At 37.6% G+C, this 20,605-nt stretch overlaps 1 protein-coding gene across 8 annotated transcripts in view; it reads left to right on the top strand.

Annotated features, from left to right (window-relative positions):
* ZMYND11 (zinc finger MYND-type containing 11) overlaps positions 1 to 20,605 on the top strand; it is a 106,365-nt gene that overhangs the window by 20,393 nt on the left and 65,367 nt on the right. The window lies entirely within an intron of this gene.

The raw sequence follows: 20,605 nt of genomic DNA, 5'->3' as shown, positions 1-20,605 counted from the left end.
TTCTGCTTAAAACAGATAGGGGTGGCACATGAGACAGGAGACTTGTTACCAAAATAGTGCAGTCTTCCCGCAGCTCAGCTTTTCTATTTCTTAGACTTTTAGTGGATTCTTCTAGAGTGCTTATCAGGCCAGGCAGTCTTTTTTCTTTCTCAAAAAAAAGTTGCACAGATTTTACGCAAGATTTTCCTTTTCTGAAGAAAAACAACAAGAAAAAGACTGAGAAGAAAACTTTGTATAAGATTTTAAATTATTAAAAATAGTATTTTTATAAATTAATAAATGGAGACATACAATTATTCTTCATATTTTCTCATGAAGCATCTTGAAATGGCAGCTAAAACATTCCCAGTAAAAAGTAAAAAATATATTTTAAAATATTCAAATTTGCTTTCCAATATGTACTTCTCTTGCTTGCTTTCTTCTAGCTGTTGCCAATTAAAAACAGAAGTGAGTTTATTTTTTATTCCTCATATTTAGCATTTTCATGTTCCCTATACGCACTAAACTTTCAAAGCGATTTTGGGGTGATTTGTAATTTATTCATTGGTACTGCTTTTTAGAAATTCTTTGGGCATTTTGAGATGCTGGAAAATGGGAAATAAAAGGAAGTAAGGACCACCAAGAAAATCAGGCAGAGACAGATGAAATGTCCTGTATCCCTTTCCCACGACTGCAGGAAACAAGATATAACAAGCAATAGGGAGGATGTCAGGGAGGTGGCCTATAATCCATGAAAATTTATAGCAAATCAGCTGGACAACTGAAGAGTCTCTTGTTGTGGGAAAATCACTAAAATAACTGAAGTCAGCAGAGAAGTACTCAGACACTGTGGCGAAGTAGAACAGCAGCAAGCAGGTCATGAATGTTGGAGTCGTCATAGAATTAAGGGTACAAAAATTGTATCAGTGTGGTAGATTACTTGAAGGAAATTAATTGCCCCTGATGTTTCCCTTGTTCTTTTTTTGAAAAGAAAGATTTGCAGAAAAATACCTAATTGAGAAGAAGAGAAATCTGACTTTTTTTTTTAATTACAAGTGAAAAAAATTATGTAGTCCACTACTCCTTCTGGATGAGATCCAGGAAGGACAAAGCTGAATTTCGTTGGCAAATTTTTGTAGTGATAATGTGCCTGTTGTGTAGGATTCTGAGTATCTTTACCCTATTTACAATTAAAGCAGATCTGCACCTTCTAACATTCCAAAATTGAAAAGGCATTTCATAGTATGAGATACATTTTAGCTGTTACTGTCTACTTCGGTCCCTTTTGTGATTACTAAAAAATCCATGTGTCTTCCAACTAGTTACCCTATATCAACAGATTTTTTCCCTTCAAGAGAAAAAATCAAGTATCTCAATTTTTTTTGTACACTTGTCTGTTTATCGTATAAATGATAAGTCCAATACAAAATGCATATAATTCTTCATGCCATTATGTTATTTCTTGTTTCACCGTCTGCTACCTCCTTTGCTATAAAAGTGCAGTCTCTTTGTAATACACTTTGGATTTTATTTGGAGATTTTTTTTTCAGATTGAGTGATTCAAAGATACTACGTGAGGGAGATGCAATTTATGTGATGTAGCTATATTATTAAGCTGTAACAATGATAAAGTAGGAACATTGCTTTAGGAGTTTGCAGTCATTTTGCTTTTGATATGATTTGAAGAACTGCATTGCTTAAACTTGTTTTGTTCTTCACATACCATAGAAATTTAATAGTATGGTTCTATACAGATTCTTGACTGAATTATGACTAGATTTGTTTCTTAGTCTGCTTTACTGGAATACATTAATGTATAGATATCAAATATGATTTAATTCCTTGGCAGTGCTGTACATTTGTATTTGATTTATATTTACAAAGACAAAATCTTATAAAAAATAATAGACCCAAACTGCTTGCATACTTTGGTTTTTGATCTTCTTATCTGCAGAAACATTACTGCAAGCTCCTAGGCTGATACCTGTGGTAAATAGCTGTTGGATGTTTTGTATTTCTCTTTTGTATTTCTCTACCATCTTATCTGCCTGTTTATCCAGCCACGTAGTCCAGCATCTCTTCCAGAACATGCTTATTCATAAAAACTATTGACTGTTGTCAGGATTGAGACTGGAGGGCTGTAGACAGTGATGAGATGTTAAACTTTGAACAGGTACCTTTGAGACAGCCATCTACCTGATTCGCTGCTCTACTGGAGAGAGTGTTTATTCATCATGGTTATTTTGAAATTAGTTTCTTGATTTTTAGGAGAGAGAATATAACTGGAGCTGAGAATTTAAATGAAACCCTATTTTTCTTAAAACCAAATTATTTGGATGTCATGCCAGAACTTTTGATTTATGTATGTTTCCCATATGCAGTCTTTTACAATAATTTCTGTAATTCCTGAAGTAAAGCTTTGGGGCAGGATTGTATCTGATTCATGACAGTGGAGTAAGGGAAGAACAGGAGGAGAGATGTAGCTTGGGGGTTTGTCTTTGCTATTTACAGATCCTGGGCAAGCTGTGTAACCTCGCAAAGACACAACCACCCCCACTTTAGATTGGGGGCAGGTTTTTGAAGTGCTTCAGAAGAATTAATAGAAGAAGTCCCAACTTCTTTAGGGCACTTAGAACTACACCATAGAAAATGAGTTATCCAGTCAGTATCTTTTCTTGAAAGGTTATCGATGAGCTTTGGAAATTAAATATTTTCCTGGGTTTTGGGTAAAGCTTAGTAACTTAGAGCTAGCTCTGTACCATATGGCAGGTCCAGTACTGAACGTATTGGCCAAATACATCCATTTATGGTTTGAACTGTGGGATTTTGCAGTGGAACCGGCTTGTGGCCATGGGCTGCCTGGTGCAGCAGTGGAGGATAACATTTTCTTTTGGGATTAGCCTCAGTCATCCCACGGAATATTTATTCTGCCAGTTTCTACCTGTGCGCAGCTCCTTTTACCATCCCTATCATCATGCTGCTTTTTGAGGACAGTGGTGCCCTGTTGTCTCCCGTTAAAGCATTTGGCACTCCCCTGCTTGTGGGGACCTGCCCAAGGAGTGCTCTTCATCTTCTTTGGCCCTGTCCTTGTGAGGCCCCTTCTTCGCCAGGCCTGTCCTTGCATGTTTGCCTTTATGCTCTTGAGTGGTAGTGGTGGGCATCTCAAAACCTCCTCCTTCCCTCTCAGACTGCTTTGGACATGCCAGCTTCTGTCCTGGTGTAATTCAAAACCACCATATGCAATTTCCACTGCTTTCTTAACAGTGCCACCGTGAGAATTGTCACCTTTTGCATTTAAAATGTTGTGAGTACCTAAAGTCTTGAAGAGTTGATAAGCTCTTTAACTAATCCAGAGCTTTGTGTTAGTAATTAAAAATATGAGTTGTGCCATTTTTCCTCAGAGCTGAAGGTCACAGTAGGCATAATGTATTAAGAAAATGTAGTTCATGATTTCCCTTTTCAGGATTCTTTTGCAAAAATTGAAATGTGTATGTTTGTTATTAATATTTGTTTTTATAAGAGTTTCACTTTCTTTACTCAATAAAAATAAAATGTAAAAACCACAGTAATTTTAATTTTTCCTTACTTAGAAGTGAGGAAAAATGAAATTCCAGGTGGAAACCAATGGACAGTATCACAGTGATGAATGTATTTTCACTGGAGGTTTTTATAATTTATGGGAGAGTTAGTTTCTCTTGTCTGGTATGATCTTCAGCTTTTGCATTTAGTGGATAAGCAAGGCATGCAGACACCAGATTTCTAACCTTAGGGAGTGTGCAGCTATCTGGGATGTGAAGGTTTGAACCATGTTGGAATAAATACTTAATTATTTATGCAAGTGGCAGCACTCCAGCAGAGCAGCTGAGCCCTCCTTAGCCTGGGCTCCATCAGCTGCTCCGCTGTTGGTGGGGAACACCTCCTTGCCATGAAGGGTGCTGCTGAGGGTTCTGCGAATCCCAGGTAAACCATGTAGTCGAGTGCTTTGGTGAATCACACCTTTATTAGCCAATTTTAACTCAGGTAAATGATTGCAAATAATAACCCAGAGGCTTTACAAATATTTGTTTTGAGTTGTACATCTGTTGGTTATCCTACAGCGATCCATAATGCTTGTACAGAACCCAGGTGCACACTCACAATTGTTAATCGCTTTGCGTTGGGTATTTGGCAATAGGGTAATTCAGTTACTAAAATTAAAATTACTTGAGTTTTTTTTAAAAAGACATGATCTCAGCCTGTTTAGCAGAATTGGTACATACTTACATACCCCTGAAATGCAGCCCCAGCTCCCACTGTACGAGGATCCACCTCAAGTAGTGGGCAACTATCAAAACTCCACCTACCTTTCCGTCATTTTAGTGAGTCTTCAAAATACGCTTTGTCCTCACTGAAGACAAACCTTGATTATAAAGCATTCCCTTGTTAAGTGACTTCTGCCATTCTGTCATATTTTTTTTAATGTAGGGTCAATAATGTTGGTCCAAATTCACCACCTGTAAAGAAAATCTGTCCTGGTGGTATGTTTAGCTTAGCATTGCTTATACAGAATACTTGTGTGCAAACACAGCAGATATGTTTTTTAATTTTTTGTTAGTGTGCAGTACTTCAGAGAGTTCCCTTGTATCGTTTCAGGTATCACTTAGTCATAAAAAACCTCTTTGAATATACATTGTGGGAGCCTTAGGAGAGTGTTAATTGTGTTCTGCTGCAGTGGTAGCCAGAAGGTCAGGATCTAAAATTAATATATTTCTGAATAATTCCAATTTTGTTGCAAGGTTGATTTTTCATGGTTACTACTCCAAGTATCATGCTAATTTATGGCTAATATATTACATATTTTTCCTGTAAAAAGAAGGATGGCCGTTCCCTTCTCCTCACAGATACAGGCATGCTATCAAAACATTTCTACATTAGAAATAATTAAATGCATTGGTAGAATCTTGGACTTACCTCAGATGTGTGCAGAAACGCCATAAAATTAAGAAAAACTTTCTTTTGAAAGGAATCTATGAGGGATTTTTAGGTAAGATTCATTAATTTTTATTGATAATATATGCATCTGAAATCATTCTGAAAGAATGTTTTCTAAATAATATATTTATTTAAGGAAGATGTGTATTAGCTGAGTTCCAGTCCATTTTTATTCCTTTTTGGAGAACAGTTGAGTATAATTATCTTTAGATTAATCAGTTTTTGAAGTCTTTTCCAGTGACAAGTATAGAGAGGATTAAGAGAGAGATTACCAAAGCATTAAGATTTTTTTTCTGGTTGTTTTTAAGAAGGAATCCTTGCCTTAAGTCATTTACAAAATGATTTCCTTGTAAGAAACTGTTGAACAAACAAAAAAAAATTAAATCACCTGTAGCAGGGGTTTTGTGTCCTAGGGCTTGGGAGAGATGTACAAGTAGTGAGGATCTATTTTGGTCACGCATCTTCTTTTCTAACTCTTTCATTCCTTGTTACATGGTAAGGCAGAGTTGTCTTTTTCTTTTCCAATTACAAATGTTGAAATTCTTTTCCTCTGGCTTTTCTTCTGTGAGATGAGCAGCAATAAAGGAGAGGAATAACATCCCTTCTCACATCCTCTGCTACCATTTTTTACTGGGGAATAGTTTTGGGTTTGTTGTGCTCATTTTTCATGGGTATTAACTTGCTCCATACTGTTTTCTAGTTTGACCTTTATTTTATGTTTTGCTTTGGGTTTCATCAGAGTGATGATACAATCTAAATGCAGTTCTGTAAGGTAATTTTAATTGAATGTTTGAGTAACTCTATGTGCCTCTGTAATGAATGAAATTAACTTGATCTGGAGCTTGGAAAGGCTGTCCCATGTATGATTTCATAATTAAAAAAAATAAATGAATGTAATGTTTTATTGAATAGATCTCAGATCGTTTGCTTTTGGCTTTAGGGAACCTAAGTGCAGCCACAGCCTGATTCCTGCTCCTGGAGGGTTTCTTCCAAGCATCCTGTTATGTCAAAAAATTATATGTGACATAGTTCCAGCTCTGGGAGTTACAAGCTAACCTTCTATAGGAATATGCTTTTGAGTAATGATTACTTCTTTTTGTTGCCTGCCTACAGTAGTCCTGGTTTAGTGCTGGACTGTATCGCATCAGACAAGTTTATGTGGGTATCGTTAAGTAGCTCTGTAATAGTATCTCCATTACTTTCATGCCTTCAGGGTTTCTTGTCTGGGTTGTTGGGTTTTTTCCTTTTTTCAAATTTTTTGGAGAGGCCGAAGAATGAAAGAGTTGAGAATGGCTTAGACCATGCTCTAGGTTGAGAAGAGTTACACTAACTTAATAACACAGTGTACAGGTGTGATCTGTTCACTGCTGTTCTCCTTGTTCTTCTGGTACCTCTGTATTGGTACATGTTCCAGTATGGAGGCTGTTCAGTGGGACTGGTTTTAATTTGTCTTTATTTCCTTAACAGAAGTAAGTTCTGCTTATCTAAGCCAATTCTGCTGGCATGCTTGCATCCATAGTTGCATGTGTATAAGAAGGCACAAGCTTGCCATTTTCATTCTACTTCCAAAGTGGCAAAAGTTTCTATTACAGACCAGTTTTTATTATAGCTATCCAACAGTCATACCCTTCTTATATCAGCAAAATACCACCCACTAAATGAAACGGCATATTCAAGCATACCTATGTACATGTGCTTCCTAAAACCCATAAAGGCAGAAACAAAGAGCAATCAGTCATTTGAGACATCAGCCAAAGCTGATTTTTTTCAAACGTCCACTGGACTTTGTTTTGGGACGTAGCTGATCGTAAGTGCGAGCCTTAGCTCTTGTCTATAACTCATTGCTCGTGACAAGTGGAAGAGGAAGGGAACGGCTTTAGGTGAGGTTTGCCCATGGGTCTGGCCAAAACCTAGATAGAGCCAGCCGAGATGGTTAGTGAAAGGCTATATTTGAGCAGGATCATAAACCTTGAAAAGGCAGTCATAAATCATAATTAAGGTTTTTTGTTTCCTCAGAGATGGAGACTGAAGCTGTTTACCAAAGGCCATTTTTTTGTCTTTGGAAAGATGTTTAGGAAACTTGAACCGGGGTTTATTAAGCATATCTGTGGGAGACAAAAGAGGGAATTGTTGGTCTCCAGGCAGCAAGTGGCATTGACGAGCTGACTGGTGTGGTCAGAAAGGATATTTAATTTCAAAGGATAAACTACAGGATTCATTTTTTCTTTTTTATCTGAAGTCAAGCTTATCTGGTTTATGCCTTATCTAATTTAACTTGTGAGAACTGTAAATTCAGCTATGTTAAGCAAACTATTTTGTTTAAATTCCATTTTCTCTTTGTTTTAATAAATCTTGGTTTCATTAGGATTACTGTTGTGTGGGTAATCCAATACAGATGTCTTGAAAGAGTAAAGAAAAACCTGTAACTCTTAAGGAGAGTCGCTGAAGGGGGAAGAAAACAACTCTGGAACTCTCCTTTTCATTCCTCTGTGGTCCTACCGGAGGGGTTTGGATTAAAGTGTTGTATCAGAAAGTCATCTTGCTGCAGTTGAAAACCATAAGAGAGAGCCCAAAACCTGAAGAAGAGCTAAAGAGTCAGTGGTTTCAGCCTATGAAATTTAAATTTTAAATATTTCTAAGTCCTGTAGAGTGTTGGACTACTAAATAGTGTAGAGAGGACTAACAGGTCCTGTCTGTGAGATTGCAGGGAGTAGGCTGGGGGTGTATTCTGTATTGGAAATGACATAGAAAAAAAAATAGTTTTGAGATATATAGTATATGTACTATATATGTTTGAGATATACAATAATATGATCAGGTTGTGTTGTTTTGCTCAGCTTTTCCAGCTTCATAAAAAAAGATCAAGAAATCAGATGTTTAAGAGGAGCTTGTAGTTTTGTAAGGTATAAATAGTGTTTTCAGATAGCGAGGATTTAACCTGTAGAATTCACCATGCAGGTCATATAGTTTAATATAGTGGTCCAATTTTCAAACAGGGCTTGATGATATAAAAGCTAATAACAGTGACAGCAAAGCATGCTTAGAGAGGGGTAATCAAATCTTATGATTTAAGACATAAGCGCATTACATGTGAGCATCTAGAAACATCTCATTCCTCCCTGTCACCTGCAAAGCCTTCTGCAATTAGCAAGGTTCATTGTAACTATTTCTAGCATCTAATTTTTTTGAAGTGTTGCTATTAGCAATCGTTAGGGATAGGATACAGTCTTCTGTATGTTGTCGTATCGCATCAGACCTTGCACGGAATGTTGCCCTGCTTTTTTGTGCTGCTGTGTTGAATGACACTAGCATGGTCTGAAACAAAAGAACCTGGTGATGTGGTGGTGCTGCTAGCTGCAAAAGCACAAAATTGCCTGATCCACCATCAAATAGAAGTGAACTTGAATGGGTTTTACATGTTACTTTGGGATTTAATTCAATTCTTTTTTAAATCAGGTGTTACAGTTCATGCAAAAAAACCCACAAAACCCTGCATGCATAAGCAGTAGTAAGGTACAAACTGAATACATGGGAATAGGTGATTTCCTCTGAAATAAAAATAAATGGAAATGTATTTTATATCTGATTTTTACTTTTTTTTTTTTAAATTTCTGAAGTCTGTTCTAAATAACAACTGCTGAAGTTAAAATATTTTATTTAAAATGCAAAATGAGGGGTATTTACAGAGTTGAATTGTGAGTTCCCCCTTTCTAAATAAAACCTATAGGAAGTGACTTTGGTACTGTTTATTTAGCAAATTAGGGAAGAGTAACATATTTTAACAGGTAGAAGAACATGCTATTAATCCTTAATAAATCACAGAAAGAGATAAAGATGGCTTCCGAGGCTGATGGTTTGAATTCTAGTGTCAGATGAATCCTAAATGTTTTGAACTGCTTTTCCAGCACCCTCTGTAGAGAGGAATCCTTGAAGGGACTGGGGTATCGCCTGTGAGCAGGGTGGCTCCTCGGTGGGCTGCTTACTGGCCCATGGGATGTAGCTGCACATACAGCTTTTCCGGGAAGGGAAGTTGTACCTGTGGTTCCAACATTTTTCTTATTCTACATTCTATTTTATAACTTTGTGTGAAGTTCATAAAAGTCAAGGTCCAATTGAAGGAACCCTCGTGAATAAAGGGAAGTGTTTATTTTAAATTGTTGTAGACAGAGACATCAGGATTGAGAATTTCCACTACTTAGATGTTTGCAGCTTCTTTTTACAGCTGTTTGGAGGTAGTTGCAGGCAGCACATATAGAAATCAAACTCAGACGAACAAAATACATTTGCTTAGCTGCATCCTGATAATATCAGGAGGGTGAGATAATGGTTCCGGTAGGGATATCATATAGAGGACAAAGGCCACAAAGTTATAAAAAGGGATGAGAAATTTGTACTTTACCTTAAATGAAGGTACTACTGATTTGAAATAAACAGCCTTGTGACCTAGGAGTCAAAGTTAGTGAAAGTTAGCCTCCTGAAATTACTAAGGATATTAATTTTCTTAGCTCAGTTTCTACTTGATCAAGGTGTTGTTGTGAAACACAAGAAAATTCTATGGTTACGCTTTTGCAATTTCATTTTGTCTGGCTAGATAGCCACATTTATAAAAATTACACTTCTTGTAAGAAAAATGAAAAAACGTCTTACACTGCAATTTTTTCCTTAATTAAAAACTCAATCTGTCAAGAAAAAAATAATTGAAAATATACATTATTCACATTGAAAATTAGAATGTATATAAGGCAGTTCCATTAATCAGCCAATTTTTAGAATTGCAATGATGTAACTAGGGTTATAATTGAAATTTATCTGATTATTTTTTATTTTTGAGGGAAAAATGCAGTTATTTAAGCCTTTCTCAATGAAAAACACAACTACATTTATTTTTTTTTACTTTAAACAGATGGGATAAATAAGATATCTTCAGTTATTCAAAGAGGTCCATATGGAAACTGAAAACATATTGATGACATTTTTCATCCAAAAAAGGCAAAGTAGCAGAAAAAGTCAATAATATGGTGGCTAGAGCCCTCAGCTGAGATCTAAGAAAGTCATTTTCAAGCAGGACTTTAGACTGGGTAAGTGTAGGCGTTAGTTAAAAAAGACGGCCTGAGTAGGGGGGTGTGATTTAAGTCCAGCCACATGAACCAGTCATCCTGTTCTCACTTTATCTTCCGTGGAGAGAAATGGTTAATTTTAGGCCTTAATTCATCTGACCTATTTGCGATGTCTGCGTCACAACAAGATGAATTGTTGCACTGAGTAGATCATGTCAAGTGTGAAGGGAGCGTAGAGTGATTAGCTCAGAAATAGATGTCTGCATTTAATCCGTTTTTTCCAATCTCTCTGTGATGTTGGAGGTTACATTAACAAAATAACACTCACTGTAGGACACTGGCTATATGGCTGGAACTTCTACAGGGTTCACCTATGGTGCCAGATACTCCAGATGAGGTGAAGGGATCTAAGATGCATTCCCACACACACCACTTAGAACTGGTGTGTTTCCACAAACCATCTTGGTACCAATAGAACAACATTTTTTGAAGTAGAGAGCTTTTATTAAAAAGATTTTCAGCTCTATATTCATTTTTACTCTAGTGTGACTACTTCACTAAAAGGATCATAAAACAGTTGGACTAGGAGGAGAGTAACCAAGCATGCAGCAGCCTTGCCAAAAGTAGAATAAACATTTCTTGATTTGGGGAGATGAAGTTTCATATGTCCTCCTCTGAGCAACCATGCTATGGAAAGAATATCAGTTTGTTTGTCAGCGTTATTTCCTGTTCTCGAGTTGCTTAATATGCTCTCATTTTTGCAACACAGCACATAGGGAAAAGAGTTCTTGGTCTAGTGGGTCTACTCTTTCTTTACACCAGAAATCCACTCTTTTGAGAAAAGTAAAACCCCAACAAACACGCAGTTACAGGTTGAAAACGCCTAGCTAAACGTTGCAGCAGGTTGAGGTAAAAAATGGTTTCTGTCTGTGAAGGAGGTTTGCGTGTTTCCTTGTTTCCTGCTCTAGCAGGAGACATTGCTCTGCAAAAGGGGGTTTTAATGAAGCTTGTGCTTTTTCCTTTGAAAACCAGATTTTCAGCCTTCCCAGCACATTTTGGGGGTAAATAGCTGCTTTCTTCTCCGAACAGGTTAGGTAACTTTTGTCAGCCACATTTTTTTTCCCAAGTAATTATACTTTAGGGGCCCTGTGTTACAACTTCTGCCTTGAATTGTTTTTATAGAGCAATGGGCAGCGCTGCTGAATGTGGTTTCTTGGTGCTTTCCATTCTCCGTTCTCTTCTCAAGTGCTTATGCTTTTGTTAAATGCTGCCTGTTTGGCAGTTACCTACTGTAAACAAATGTTATACGTTGTCATGTGTTGGACTTTTTTTGCCTAATATTGAATATATTTTCCTGTGTGAAACTGCTAGGAAGAAAATACTGCGGTTGTTTAACCTGTATGAAATAGTTGAAAGACTATTTGTAACGTGATCATTAAGTATATTCAAACCAGGCAGCACAAAGAAGAGGAAGAGAAATGGAAGTGCAAATGTAACTGCCTTTTTTTTTTTTTTTCCCCCTTTTCATTCTCTCATGGTATTATGTAGATCCCCAGCCAGATGGCTACTGGCTATAAGCTTTGTGTGGACTCACAGGATTTTAACTCCTCTGTTGGTTTCCCATCTGTCATAAACCTTGAAGCTGCAATCCAGAGACTGACATGAATGTCAGTGTCTTCTTTAGCACACTGAAACAGTTGTGCTTGAAGGCTGGGGAAGGAGCACAAATCCTAACCAAGGCAGGACAGTGTCTGGTTTAACAGCCATGCTGCTAGACTGAGGAGTAAAATTTCTTGTGGTCACTTTAAATTAGAGCTTTGAACCATGGGTGACCACTGTGGTGGCAGCAGCAGCAGACAAACACTGCCTGGAAGACTCCCCAAAAGGAGGGTTTTTTTTCTGTTTTTGGAGCTCAGCGGAGACTGTAAACCTAAAATTGGGTTTGGTAGGAAATCTCACATCTAAAAATAAAATAGCAGACTATCTTCAACAGAAAGAAGGTGGTAAAAGTCAGAATCTCTCAACACTGGAAGAATAGATGTGAAAGCTAAAAACAATACTGTGGTCTTTCATCACTTTAAAAATGACCAATTCGGGATTCCCGGCGTTTTTTGTTCAGCATATGTCATCACTTGGACAGACACATTCTATTTCTGGTAATGGAGGTGAAAACAGTGAAAAACATCTCGGATTTCATGGTATAGGGTAGAACAAAGAGATGATCACTTCAACTGTGGGCACCCACCGAGGCCTCAGCATCACTGAAACAAAGAAACCTAGGTCCTCAAAGTGAAAGAAGCTCTTACAGTCTTGCTTTATGTCATGTCATATGCAAGAAAGCAAAAAGAAAAATGAAATTAAACCTTTATGAAACAGGCATGAACAAGTAAAATAGAAATAGAGGCTGAGCACATTCTAAACAGTTTTAGAATTAATTTTAGCATGTAAGTGTATCAAAAACTTCTGTGTGTAAGCCTTTAAGGAAGTCACTACTATGATGATCAAGTCTTCCCAAATTTAGACATAGTTTTCTTTACTAATGGATTTGACTATGTGAGAATAAAAGTACACCTCTGTGAGAAAATAACCACTTTCCTAAGAAGCAGCTGTCTGAAATCAAGCAGTCTGGTAATCCAGCTTCAAAAACTCTGTCATGAACAAATTAACCTCTCCGTTCCCACTTTGGGTTTGGTTCTGTAGGACAGGGAGCAGCTTAAGAGGATGATGAAGTGTCAGGTTGTGTTTCAGATGTTTTCTATAGTGCTTGGTGAAGTAGCCTGGAGTTAAAATGCCCCATTTAGCATCAGGCGTCACAACTGGAGTTGTTGCAGGCAGGTGCTTCAGCAGCACAGTCGACTGCAGGTCTTCTGCCTTCAGCCACATGACAAAATAAAATACTGATTGGAAAGACTGCCAGAACTCTAGCATTTCATTTTGTCTATTTCCTGCAGAATATTATATTTTAAATCCAAGCTTCAAGTCACATGCCCTTTCTTGTAACACCTTAATGTTATGATACTCTTGCAGTTCATTTTCTTTGGGTTAGGCAGAAAGTTTTTCGCAGAAATCACAACAGGAGGCTATATTTTGTGAATGACATTTTCTGAAATTTATGTTAGATTCATGGTAGGATTAGTTAATTTTCCTGGGCTTTAACTTCTGTTGGTAGCCACAGCGATGGCATACTATTCACTTATGTCCTGCATTTTCGTGAATTTCCTTCACCCTGTAGGGCTAAGTCTCTGTGTCAGAGCTTTGGCTTATTCATCCGCACTCAGGTTGAAGGAGTAAAACAAAAACCCCGCCAAACATTGGCAGTAGAAAACTGAAATAATCTGTAAAACGAAGTCCTACTTCTGCTGACAGAATTATTAATCCTGTGTTTCTGTGTCTGAAGGAAATGTCTGAGAAGAGAACAGTATGGTCCTGTTGCCTTTAATAAACCTCAGCCCTAGATAATGATACAGCAGGAAGAGCTCTTGAGTGTTCAGGAAGTAATTTCCTCCCTAAAGGGCCTTTGCATTCTTCTCCATGTCATCACCGTCATCACCAGTGCTTGAAGAAATAGGTTTCAGATGCACCTGCGAGAGGAGAAGCAGAACATCATTTTGCAAGTGAGAAGTATCATAGTCTCGCAGAGCAGCAGAGGGCCCTTTTGTCTCTCTGACCTGTAGTTCTAGCATATGCCATGGACATGCATATAACAGCAAACTGTTGGTCGAAGAGCAGATATAAAATGCAAGTACCATCCTGATGTCAGGTGGATTTCGGTATCAAAAAGGTGTGTAATTCAGTTGACCCACAACTGGTCCTGGAAAAGCCTTAAGAAGAATTCTCTATGTTAAAAAGTAAGACATGTTGTAAGTTGGCTTCAGGTAAGAGATGAGAAGTAAGAGTTGGAAGCACCTGAAAGTAGTAGAAAGTGTATCAAAAGAGATCACGCTAGAGTTCCCACCAAGATACCGGAAAGAAACAGCTCAACAAATTTGAGACTGCAGTCTGAGGTAGCATGCATGGTATTGGGAAAAATTCTATGTCAGAAAAGCTCATTTGCCAACCTTCTCCACACCATTAGCCACACCAAAAGCTGGTTAGAAAAATAAGTGGTATATTCCTCCTGTTCTTGCTCCCATCTATTTTAAACAACTTCTAGGAAGGAAATGCTACTCTGCAATGATAAGGCAAAAGTTTTCTTGATGTCAGTTGTTACGGGGTTTGCTGCAAAACTGGTGTTATCTGAAGTAATGGCAACATATTGTCATTACCCGACCAGTTTCTTTGGAAGATCTTTATTTCTTTGAATATTTTTTTTTTTTGCTTTTAAAGTTTCTCTTTATAAAGTTTGTCATTTTAAAACTTAGTTTTTATCATTTTTCCACATTTCATTTATCAATTTTTGCAGCAAAGATAAAAAGAAAAGGATCATGATTATACACAGCTGTTTTCCACGTAAGGATTTGTTTAGTTATGAATGCAGTTGTTTATCACTGTGCATTGGTTTTCATGAAAAATGCTGTTCTCACATGTCTCTAAATTGTCCTGTAGGCAAGCTTTGTCCTTGTCCAGGCATGAACATTCTGGGGGGAGATCTGAGGGCACTCTGAAGTAAGAAAGTGCAAACAAAATAAACTACCTGCTTTTTCACATAAAAAAAATGTGAAATGTCAATGCAAAAAAAAAAAATAATCAGAATTGACTTTTGAAGTGGATAGAGATTAAAGCTTCACTAAGGAGTGATGATAGACTTGGTTTGGGGCAGGAGGAGAGGAAAGCTTTATTGGAATGTGTATAATTGGTGAGTTTGGGTACTGCCGATGAAGAGAGAGAGCATATGCTCCAAATACACTTCAGAGTGTACTTTTAAGCCAGATGTGTGTGCCCAACCTAGGAAATACATTCTCTAAGAAAAAGAGAGCAGAAAACCAAGCAAGGTGAGGACCTGGGGAAAGGCTTCCAGTTCTACAGTATAGTATTTTTTTTGTTGCTCTTGTTTTGATGAACTGTCTCAGTTCTGAGATGAACAGCTGGGGGATGTTGCATGAAACTTTCAGGTCCATTATTTCTGATATTAGCCTTGAATTTCAGAAGCAGCATCTAAAGCTCAGATTTTACAATTTGATCCTCTCCCTGCCTTAATGTTTCTTTTGATTTAATGCTGTAAAAGCCTGTAAGCTTTGGCAGTGTTTATCTTTGGCTCGTCTTACCTGCATTACAGATCAATGCATTTTAACTTGTAAATTCTGAGCATACTTCAGGAGGTTTCCAAGGGTAAGCCCAGACATTTTGGACTTGAAGGAGCTTCAGTTTGGAAACTTTAGTTGGTTCAGAATCGCACTTGCTTTCTGTATATAGTATCAGCTTTCCCCGAGATAACTGTTGACAAGGGAAAGTCTCCTCTGGGCTAACATTGATCATGGCCTGACTTCTGGAGAAAAGTGGTCGTGCCTGCATAACACACTGACTGTCAAATAATTCAGTATCTGAGCTGGTTCCGAAGTTGTGTAGTTGTACTTTTATTATAGAGAGGGAGAGGCCGACAAATGGCTTTGAAAGAAACAAGTTCAGGCAGCCTTTGTTTTTGTTAAGGAGCAACAAAAATTGATTCAGCTGCCTTTTGTCAATAAAAATGCAGCCTGGTGGAGGAATATTTTTTACCAACGTGTAAGGTTTAAGTCCTGTGGCTCACAGCAGAATCACAGTTTGCACTTTAAAGATACTGTCAATTGTGTGCAGTTCAGAGAAAGAGAAGAACCAGCAACTTGGAATCTCACGTTACACTGCAAAAAGTCAACATCAACTTATTTTACCATATAGCTTACATAATCTCCAGTGAATTTACATTTTTTCATGATTTAGTGCTTTTCCATACATTCCTAATTCTTTGACCTGGAAAATATCTCTCTCTCTCTCATTGTTTAGTGTGAAACTGACTTTATGCGGAATTACATTCCCTGCTAATATACCATGAAAAATCATTTATTTATGTCATCATACCTTATTTATTATACCTTACTTACAGATGAAGAAATGTGTTGCATCAGTTCAGTTGGGGCTTACAGAATAACCAAGCTCCTTCAATTTCAGAAAGGAAGATGATCAAAAGCTTGCTTTTGTAGAAAAAGCTACTCTTCTCATTGACATTTCTTAGTGTTTTCTAAGATGTCTTCTACCTCTCACTTTTATTAGAGAGAGCTGCAGAATCGAAGTGGCATCTATTTATCATACAAACCGAATTTCCAGCCCTTACCGTCAGCCTTTTTTGGCCATGATTTTTACCCTTTTACGACTGAGTGAGCATTGGAGCCTGTCAGGATGCATAGCTGCATTAATCATCTCTGCTCCCTACAGCCAAGCAAGTGGACAGGAAGCATCTATTTACTAAGGGCTTGTCTACATGGGAAATAGCTCAGACTGCTCATTAGGCATTAACTCCTTCCATGAATTCTCCTCGAGCATCTTCCTGAGGTTTAGGTTTAGACTGCTTTGGAAAATACAGAATTTGGTAGTGGGATGTAGTTAAACCACAGAAAGCCTGTATAAGTGTTCAGCATGGGTTCAGAACATGATCCTGTCTCCACGTGTCACTTGATCTTCTGTAACTGACCCTCTTCATGCTCTTGGTGTATGGCAAATAGAAGGTAAAACGTGTTAGTTCAAGCCTCTTACATCAAAGCATGTGTGTGTAACTTTCTTGTGTGTCTGTGTATCTGTGCATTCATACAGGGGAGCCAGAGCATCGCTGATGGCAATTTGGGTGCTAGTATTATTTGTGCTAACTCCTCAAGTAAACAAATCTGGTGAGAACTTACTATTTTTCAGTGATGACAGGGGACAAGAAGTGTGTAGGATGATCTTTTACACCTCATATGAGCCATCTATTATTTAGTGATGTTGAAATTAGTTATGTTGGACTGTCTTTTGTATAGAAGATTTTTTGAACAAAGATGAGTAGTCTTCTAGAGATGAACTTAAAGGCTGTTTAATACTAGTGTATCATCATCCTGGAAATAAGGGGCTTTGTTACTATGGCAGCTAAAGCTTATCTTCATGAGAAACTTGCATCACTCTACAAGAACTGTATTTGTTAAAGCAGTTCATACTAGTGCAAGCTCCATTGTGGAAACCTCTTCAGTGTAGCTTAATTTCATTAACTAAGCCTTAGCCAAACCACACTAAATTGTTTTTTAATTGAAATTCCATTCATTTAGAAGTCTGCTAAATACATTAATGGTTTATGCATTTTCAGTGGTGCTATAGAATAGAATAGAATTAGAAATGTAATAGAATACAATATTTTAGTTGGAAGGACCTACAACAATGATCTAGTCCAACTGCCTGACCAATGCAGGCCTAACCAAAAGTTAATGTGTGTTCTTAAGGGCATTGTCCAAATATCTCTTAAACACTGACAGGCTCAGGGCATCAACCACCCCTTTAGGAAGCCTGTTCCAGTGTTTGACCACCCCCTCGGTAAAGAAATGCTTCCTAATGTCCAGCCTAAACCTCCCCGGTGCAGCTTTGAACCATTTTTTTCGTCTGTAAACAAAAACTTGTGTGGGTGTTTATGTTCCTATGTAACTTAATTTTGTTACTAGCTATAAAAATATATATATTCTCCATGTATTTAATAGCTATTAAAGGCTGAAATATTAAGGAACATACTGCTTATTTTAAAAGATTAACGTGGAACCTGTACACATGAAAAACTGTATTGAGACAAATCTTTAGCAGAAAATACATTACGTGGTTCAGCTTATCTAGGCCTATTACCTGAAGTAAAACATGATGGCCATTACCAAAAAAATACAGTCAACTGAAAGAAGGTGGTGTAGCTACATTGCTACATAACAGATTTGGCTCTTTGCTTTCAGCCCTTTCACCTATATTACATTCTTTGGCAGCTGTGTTCTCTTCTCCAAACTTACTTTGCTAGATACAGTTCTATTCAGGGATTTCTGCCAGATGGGAAGAGAGGATAGTTTCCTTCCAATTTTTAGGATGGCACTTGCTATTGTCTGTGAAGTTTCAGGCTGGGGTTGGCTGAAGGGGCAGCAGAATATAGGATTACATTGTAGCCGTGTACATATGTCTGTATCAGATAGCAAACAAAACCACTTTGAACGGCCTTGTTTGTGGTGTATGGCGATTATTCTGTCTTTCTCAGCATCTGTTGTTGGTGCTTCATCTTAGGTTTTGTTATATTCCATTTACACTGACTTATGCTTCCTTAGAAATTCTCATTTGGGGTGATGCCTCAACATTTGTGTCAACTTCTTTCTAGCAGGGTGAGTTAATTAAACAAGAAAGTCCAGGTTTGGTTCCAAAAGAAAAAGAGTTTGTTCTACTATTTGTGTACTGATGGTTCAGAATGTCTGCACTTAAAATTCAAGTATCATATGCCTTAGCCTCAGTGAAGGACACTTACTTAATCATTTTGAATGAAATACAATACAAATGAAGTAAATGCAATATAAGGGATTAAAATAGAACTTACACATATGTGTAGTAAAAGTATTCTTGGGGCCTTTAGTTCTGTACTGTCCTTGGCTCTGGTTTCAACAGTGGCTCACTGCCATCTTGGAATGGCACAAGGTAATAGCAAGAGCTTTCTTGTATTCTGTGTACTGAAGTTGGAAAAAAATTAAATTGCAGAGTGAAAGAAGCAGAACACTACAGTTTTGTATTCACATAGTCCTGTTTTCTGTCTGTACTGCACTTTATGGAGCTATGCAAAACCTCACCAAAAAGTTGTATGACATGAAGGTTGTAAACCTAGCAATCAGGAAATGCAAAAGGTGGCGTTGTGAGTAACAGCACGATTATGTCAGTTGCACATGTGAAATATTTAGGATAATTATGCTAATAAACATCTCTTTTGAATAGACTGTGTACACCTTAATCTAACAGTGAAATGAAAAGATTTTCATTAGGAATGACACACATTCAACATCCAGAAGTCTCCTGTAGCTTAATAACTTCCAAAATGACAGCATTACAGCATGAACTAATCTCTTCATACAAAGAGGCACACTGAAGAATTTGGTGACTTTTATTAATTTATAGTCTAATTTTCTGAGTTTAGTTTAATTAGCAAAGAAGTTTTTCTTTTTTCATCCACAAGCCTTCGTTATATTTTTCAGCTTCACGAACATCATTGGACACCTCCCTAAGATTTTCCTTGTGAGGATGTGGAAGAGCAGTCAGCAGTTGAAAGTTTACTGCAAAACCCTGGAAAGTCAGCAGAAAGGCATTTGTTGATTTTAATGGATTTGGATTAAGTCCAGAATAAATATCTAATGATACCAAAACCACTTGCTTTTTCTTAAACATTTGAAAATGACTTTGTATGCAAAATCTTTATTTCTAATAACCTATGCTCTTGCAAAAGAGGGTCTCCTGCTACCAGGTGCCCAGCTAATCCTGAATTATGCTCTTAGTATTGCACACTCAGGAAGACAAGTGAATGGTGAGCAAAATGTGGAATTACTCTTGCCAAAAGCTTTGTCCTCATCCTGGCAGCTACTCCCCACACTTTTGGATCACTAGATCTAGAAAGCAGATCTGAAGTTAAACTTTCTCTTGTTTTTCTCCCCACACATGACCTCCGCTGCTGCTCAGTCAAAACATGTTAATGTGCACCTTCCATGTGTAAAAATAGGATAGTTACCACTTCTGCTCTCAGTTGTCCTAGAAGGAAATAGTTTACCTTTCCACTAAACTGGTGATGAAAGATATGTTTTAACAGCAGTTTAAATTGTAAACTATAAACTTGCAGAATTTCAGAGTACAACAAAGACTGTGTATAAAGTCCAGGGACCCAAACTCTACGTTAACTTGCAAACCTGTAATCTGGATTTTAATAGGAGACTCCTATTTAATACAAGAACAAAGCATTAAACATTTGGAACTACTTGTACTTCTGATACATACAGTTTTTATGCTTACTATAAAAAGTTACACTTTTAAGAAGTACTAGACCCCATATTATAATGTGCATATAAATATGAAGTTCAGTCTGTGTCCAGGCTTCCTAGCTGCCCAAACTCAGCCAGTCCCACAGCATGAAAGCCACAAAAACTAGGACTGAGCCTGGCTTCTTCCTCCTGTTGAGCCTGAATTCTCTTCACTGTGTGGTGTGGAAGAAATAACAGCAAGCCCCCATACTGCTGAAAGTCAGAAAGTAGCTGCTGAGCAGTGGCAAGGATCAACTCCTTAAACTGTCTTTCTATTGCAATTAACTGCATACCAAATCTCAGCCAAATGGTGGCTAATAGCAGGGATGAAGTTTAACCTGTTTGACTTTGCACTGAAAGGGACGAGCGCCACAGGTAACTTCACTTACAGCAAAGTACAAACAGAAGATTTAACAAGCTACTACTTGTCAGCTCTTAATTAGCAGCTCCCATCAGAGCAGCAGCACCCAACTGTAATACCGTCTGCTGCAGTGCAAAGTCCAATTCATTAGTTAAATTTTCAGAAGCATCATATTTTGCTTGGACGATGGTATTCAACAGCTAAAGTATGGCAAGATTTGACTACCTTTCAGTTGTTTCTGTCTGTAGGGAGAGTTTCTAGCTAAACTTGGTACCTGACAGTAT

The sequence above is a fragment of the Falco biarmicus genome, chromosome 4 (genome assembly GCF_023638135.1).
Source record: "Falco biarmicus isolate bFalBia1 chromosome 4, bFalBia1.pri, whole genome shotgun sequence".
NCBI lineage: Eukaryota > Metazoa > Chordata > Aves > Falconiformes > Falconidae > Falco > Falco biarmicus.
This window is presented reverse-complemented; position numbering and strand designations above follow the sequence as displayed.